Source organism: Etheostoma spectabile, unplaced genomic scaffold (genome assembly GCF_008692095.1).
Source record: "Etheostoma spectabile isolate EspeVRDwgs_2016 unplaced genomic scaffold, UIUC_Espe_1.0 scaffold119, whole genome shotgun sequence".
Taxonomy (NCBI): domain Eukaryota; kingdom Metazoa; phylum Chordata; class Actinopteri; order Perciformes; family Percidae; genus Etheostoma; species Etheostoma spectabile.
Genome location: NW_022605570.1, coordinates 784,454 through 791,826, shown reverse-complemented (window position 1 = coordinate 791,826; position 7,373 = coordinate 784,454).

The following is a 7,373-nucleotide window of genomic DNA, read 5'->3' as shown; positions in this document are numbered from 1 at the left end:
TCCTCTGACAGGGCTACTGTGGCCAAAACAAATCTTGAGGGCACAGTTTGAATGTTTTCCTTGTGTTCCGTCTGCTGAACTGGGCACAAAGTGGGTTTCTTTTTCCGCTACTTAGCAGAGAAGGCGAGGACTGCTTCTTTGACCAACACCCACACACTCATATAAGTGATAAAAAGATGATACCATAAGCAGACGCCACCGCAAGTGCTACATGCCAGCAAAAATGGTTTTCACTGGATAAACACTAATGTTCACTGCTAGGCTACTGACCTTCCTTTTATTTTTTTTATTAATGATCTCTAAGTTTCTTAATACCTTTTTACTGCCCTTCTATTGTCTCTGACGTTACAGATAGAGGAAATTAATTGCTCTGTGTCATAGGTTGCCGCCTGCCACCAGCTCTACTCACACTTTCTCGGCTGAAACTGTGCGAAGGAGGAGCTACTTCCACATTCATGACTTACCAACATCAATTTACAGATAAGTTGACTAACCAATAGGGAGTCCATAAGCTTTACGATTTGGAGTCCTCGATACGAATTAGCCAAGACTTCAGAGGAATGATGGAAAGAGTCCTGTAGATGAATGAACTGTGAAAACAGTTGTAGTCTAAACCCTTTTTGAAGGTCTGGGATGAAGAGGATTTGGGATTAAGACCGGTCAGACCACAACTGCAGATCTATCATAAAATTGCTGTGTTATTGTCTGAATTTTGTGTCAACGTATTACAGTGAGTGGATGTAAACATATTTCAAATTCAACCAATAACTTGACTCGTTTCAAGTTTGAAATGTGTTACGTAACCCCCGTTCACCTGTAGCTGCGCTGTCTGGGAGCTGTCGGCCAAATGCGTAATAACATGGCATGTGTTACATTTTATATATATATTAACATATATAATATATTTTATTTTTTATTTTTTGTAAGTTTTTGCAAAACAACATCTCACGAGAAAACACAAGAAGGGTGTAAATTCTGCAATGTAATAAAACGACACAGTGGGACAACATTTTAATCACCCAGGTAGCTAAGTGTAAGTGACGCAGCAAAACTAGCTAGCTGACATCATCTGCCCCTGTACCAAACCTCTTCGGAAATCTTTCACCCTCACCCAATGGTATCAGCTATAAGTTAGCTAGTAAGTAGTATGCACTGTATCTTTAGTTGTTTGGTCTGGTCTTGGTCTTCTCTCAGTTTCGACACACTCTGGTTTGGTAAGGACTTGGTCTCGTTCAGGTGGCCTTAACTACAACACTGGTGTCCTCTTATCAAAAGTGCATCTGAAATTGAATTTTATCCCAAATACTAATTAAATAACTAGCGGCTCACCTCTTTGAAATGTCAGGTCCTTTAAACATGCACCTCCGATTCAGTTTTTTTTTACAAGCAAATTGCACATTAAAGCTTTGGTGAACTTTTAATATTAAGACCATCTGTACATTCAAGCCATTGCCAAATGATGTTGCTACAAGCTAATTAGACTATCAGCTCAACACAACTCTCTCTGAATTCGCAGTATGGCGTGGGGAGAAACATGTGTCATCCGTGACTTTACCGCGCGAGAAACTCGAATGAGAAATGACAAAAAATAATGTAAAAAACAGTTTTTTTTAAATCCTCCGCATCCTTTGGTACTATTAACGGTGGGGGAGGAGTTGCTGTGTCTTACCTAGAATTTCTCTGGGGTGAACGACACTACGCACTGTACTTTAAATAAGAAAAAAACACGATAAGCACTTTCATCCACTCATCCTGCACCTTGCACTCTATGTAATCATGTGCAATCGACGTGCATTATTTTTCTAAAAGATTTCACTATTTTACTTTTTTCACTACTTTTAATCTCTTTCTCTGATCCCCGTCCTTCGTTTAGCGTGGTGTTTTTTATGTTTGCACCATAGATAGCACTTTAAATTGTGTGGTATGCACTTGTACTTCTGGTTCTGATAAAAACCATCAATAAAACATTAATATGTAGATTTAAGTTAAACAAATGCCACCTCCTCATAAGTATTCAATAAATAAACAGGTATTGACGTCTGAAGTTGACCTATGCGTTCCCTTAACCCTTTTTACATATACTATACTGCTATAGATATATAAATTTATATAATATTAATATATATATATATTTATATATATATATATATAATATATATCTACGTATATCTCTATCAACCAACAAAATACTCATTATGATTATAATCCATGAACTTTAGCTTCAAGCAGTATGTGCTGTACTTACACAAGCAGGTGAGAATGGACTACTAGAGTAGAGGAAGAGTAACACAGTAGCTTAAGCGTCACAGGATTGCATTACAACAAGCGGCACAGCAATTCAAGAATCCTAACTTCTGCCAATCTGAATGACATTTCATCAAAAGCACTGCAAAGGGCACCCAGATAGCTCATTGGTAGAGCGGTGCCCATGTAGAGGTTTACTCCTCAACGCAGCCGGCCCGGTTAGAATCAGCCTGCGGCCCTTTGCTGCATGTCATCCCTGCTCTCTCCCTTTCACATCTTCAACTGTCCTGTCAATTAAAGGCCTAAAATGCCCAAAAAAAATATCTCAAAAAAAAAAAAAAAAAAAAAAAGCATCTGTAAAGCGGCTTTGAGAACTCATGCACTGGAACTCAAGAAAACCAGAAGCAGTAGACAAAACCCAAAAGGCAAACAAAGACGAATGTGTCTTGCAATAATGCCACAGTCTGAGGTTCAGCTTCTGAGTGTGTGCCTCTGATATAGTAAGAACATTAGCAGTGTACCTGGCATTAGCCTTTCACTCGTTCCTATTCAGTAATTTTATTGGAACTCAGTTCTTGTGTCTTGCATCATCACATATCTGCTTGTATTTTACTGTATGGCAGTGTCTTCTTTAGTCACGTGGTGTTTTCACAATTGGGTTTTCAATTTGCTGTGTTCCATTCATTTCTTCCAATAAGTGATGATGCTACAGTGGCTTGAGAAAGTTTACACACCCTGCTAATGTTAAAAATAGGAATAAAAAAACATCTTTTGGAATTGGAAAATTAGGAAATCCACCTTTAAGGACATCGATTTTCTTTGTAAAGTATAATGGATTGTAAAAAATAAATGTTCTTAAAATACAGGGGGCATACGGGAACTTTATGGATGCACAGTATCCTTTCCATGAATACCTGACCTTTAAAAACTAAATCTGCTGCCTCTATGGGAATTTAACATATGGGTGTGTAACGTATGCCCCTGCAGTTTAAGGAAGAACTTTTTTAATACATTCACACAGAAAATTGATGTCCTAAAGGTTGGATTTTCCAAAAATTTGAATTAATGCATTAATTAAATTTCCAAACAAGATGTTTTTATTTCTCTTTTTAATCAACTTTACATGGGTGTGTAAACTTTTCAAGCCACTGTATGTGTATGTGAGCGCCCTCGCCAGCGTCTGATAACTCACAGAAACCACTCATAACATTAGTGATGAACAGCAGCAAATTATAACATGATGAACATGGACCTTAAATGAGCTCCCTATTCAGCACTCATGACCTAATATAACTGTCTTTTGCTATTTTTCCCCCATTTAATTAAGTACAAAAGACAAAAAAATTAAGTGCATCATAAATAAAGTCAAGAACCACAGTGAAAGCCATTATCCCAAATGGCGAAGACATGGAACAGTGGTGAACCATCCGGAGTGGCTGTCAACGTTTCTTTAGCTTGAGGTGTCCACACTTGAAGGACCAGACTTCGGATTTTACTCAAGTCTTTTTTATTTTGACCGTTATCAGGTCCAGGCCGTATGGCAGCAGGTAAAAACTTTATACACCACAAGCAAATGAAACATTAAATAGTAACTTACAAGTACACATACACAAAATCAGGTACAGTATTAACTAACAAACAGAGCATGTCTTAACTAACAAATGTACAGTAGTAAACCTAGTTTACCCATACAAAAAGGGTATTTAGATTTGACACAGTGATAACCTTTATCACCAAAATCACCTAACCTATTAAGCATCAAACATAACCAACCAAATAAGAGCCATGTAACTTACCGTAGCCCGTACAATCAAATCCCAAATCCTCACAGTGTCTGCTTCTGCGTCTTAGTCCGATGCACACCAGTCAAATGACTGTGCGTGTAATTTGTAGCACGTTGATTAAACCAGGCGCGAGCGTCTGAGTGCCCGATTCAATCCACCTGGTCGAGCGGCGGCGCAGTCACATGCGGGCCGTTCGAACAGGTCGCCGCAGCAGGAGCCATCTGCGGGGCGGCGTGCAGAGGAACGCGAGCAGGTAAGGAAAGGATTGCCAACGGGAGACAGCCACACCCGCCGGTCAGCGCTGACACCCCCACTCGATCGTTACGTGGCAATGCCCCGAAGATCGTCATTAGGGGGTCTGTCTCCGGCTGCTCTCTTCTGCTGGTATAAGGACCACAAGCGCCCGGAACATCACGAGACAGATGGTACTTGATTGCGCCCTGCCTGGCACAAGGTTTTGGACTTCTTGCTGAAATGTTGGAACTTGAGAGACTTCACACGAACTCCCGAGCGACACCACCCAGTCGTCAGTACATCGACGACTCTCGCAAGCCTGAACTGCCTCTCGTGTGTTTTGGTCACAGACGCCAAACTATGTCTCCAACGCAACATTCCTTCAGCAGTATGCACTTACTTGCGAATGAACAGGTTCGGACCAGCAAGTTGCTCCAGGACTTCCAGAAGGTGTTGCTACTGCTTGTACTTCTTTGAGTCTCTTGAATGGTTACGTGGTGTAGTCGCAGCGGTTTGTAAGTCTCCACGTTGTGTGGCTCGACCATAGCAACAGGTGTTCGGTTTAATGTACTGGAGTGCCTTCTTGATCTGGACTTGGCGTCGATGGGCCCTCATGTCCGGCAAGATTGGCAGGCAGCTGGAGTTAACTGTCGAAACTCACTGTAGGTAAAGCCCTCTACATTGCCAAGATCTTTGGAGGGGCTTTTTTGGGACCCTGACAGCAGCTTCAGCTGCCCCGTTCCGGTGAGGTGGAGTCGGCCGGAAGGATTTGCCACGTCCAGGCGGTCCCATTTTCAGCAGCATACTCTTCGAGTGACTCTTTATTTGTTGAGTCAGGTAAGGTTACATACTTTTCGGATGGGTTTGCGGCCAACGAGTTTGTACCAGGATCAGACCAAAATCCTCTCTGGATGCCTCGGGAAAGCGCGGGTGAACTCTGATAGGTAAGGTAGGAAGCTCTATGTGTAGTGTTGTTTGCTAGCTCGACATGGTGACGGATCTGACATGCCGGAATTAGACAACGCACCATACTTCATGGTACTCGTTTCTTGACATAATCCTTCACGTGTGGTAAGGTTCAAACAGATTCAAAAGATGTGAACTCGAATGGTTGCAGCAGGACTTGAACTTCTTCGGGAAGGGTTCCCATTATTTGCTTTTGCAGGTTTTGCCCTTACCTTTCTAACAGGCAATAACGTCAATGATCTGCTGGCAATCTTCTTCTCTGACAAACCCCATGCCTTCTCCTCATCAGTAACAGGGTTCCCGCCACTCCGTCATGCCCCCCTGCTATGGGCTTCTGGCTAGCAAGAGGATAACCAGGCTGGAAAACGGTAGATCTTTAGAAGAGGCACCGCCGTGCTGTTTTCTTTGAAGGCCTGGATTCTGCCACCACAAAATAGTTAGACAACGTTTGGTCCTCGTAGACAAACTAGCCTGTCGTTGTGGTGCTTGGGAAGTTTGATGCCATCTTGTGCTTTTCAGGCCAAAGGTTCAGGAACACGTCATGTCGCTCATTGAATGTAACGGACAAATGAGGATGGTACGCGCCCCACTTGTCTTGGTCTCCTAGCCTGGTACCCACGACCTTTTTAGTGCTCTCCCAGATCCACGCCACAGTCCCAACCAGCCTCTAAATTCTGGACAGACGCTTCGGCAAACTAAAGGCTGCTGCTACTGCTGGTGGCAGTATAGAGTGTACTGGGCTGGATCTTGTGTTGTCTTCAGGTGTCTTCTGGCAAGTATTGTGACAAATACCTTTTTCTGGATCTTTGTGACTTTGTCTCGTGCTTCAGCTGCAATGTCTCTGGCGGATTTTTTCGGCCACTGAGTGTCATGGTGGCATGGCATCGGTTATGTTGGCCACGGGCACATGCAGGCACATGCGCACACACATACACTACACACACACACGACACACACACATACAGGAAATAGAACATTATGCTGTAACGAGAGTCAACATCGGGACAAACCGCTGGTTGCAAGCCCAAGTTGCCATGCGAGCAGACTGCTAACCTACCTTATTCAGTCGCTTCAAAAGAGAGGAACGCATACTGGAGGAAAGACCTATGTTGACGACCTCTAACTCGCACCCAATGATCTTGACCATCTGAAACGCCTTACAGCCAAATTGAGCACATCCTGAAAGCTGGAGTTTCTACATAAGCCTGGGTCTACTCCGACAAAGTGGGAGAAGGAAGATCCAGGGAGACACCCAGAACAGACTAAAGACTATGATCCTGCCAAACCAGATGGCGGTGACGACACAAGCCCTGGCCTTGGTTACAACATTGACAATGACAAGCTATGTCTGGTGCAGTACTTTTCAAGAAAAAGGGAAAATGCGCCTTGGTCAAGACCTGCTCAAAGACGAAAGGATTCAAACACCTGATCCACTCTCCAGAAGAGAACTGTAAGCCAAGTCTCCTGGCCTGTACGATCCCTTGGCCTTGTGACCCCGTCAAGCAGAAGGGTGGCCATCCTTGTCAGGAGAGCTTTCCAAGAAGCCAAAGTAAGACTGCTCAGATGACACATGGATGCCGCTTGTCCAAGATCTGCGAGAAGACACCATAAAGTTATTACAAGAATATGCTGACCTGGGCCAACTTGCTTCACCAAACCCTTGACCACAATCCTAGCGCAGAGCCCAGTGGCATCACGTTCTCTGACGGCAGCGAGCATGCATTGGCGCAGTGATGTATCTTCGCTGGATCGTAGCAACGGTGTTTACTGTGAGGCTGGTCGAAGCCAAAGCAAACTGACTCCTCTCGACCACAAGGCGAAACCCGTGAAAGCTGAGATGTGCGGAGCGTCTTTGCAGCCCGTCTCGCTTACTTCCAGAGACCACTGCTACTCAAGGTTGAGAAATGGTACCATTTTGTCGACAGTCACGTCCTGGGGGCAATACACGTGGAGAGTTATGGCTACCAGCACTTCTTGCAACCGTGTTGGCGAGATCAGAGCAGCACCAACGTTCAAGATTGGTGGTGGATCAGGGCCAGAAAACATTGCAGACATAATCACCGATGAGCCGTCCAATGCCTAACTGCGAGATTCTGATGTCGTCGGGGTCCAAAGTTCCTCCAACTCCTTCCGGTGAGATGGCTG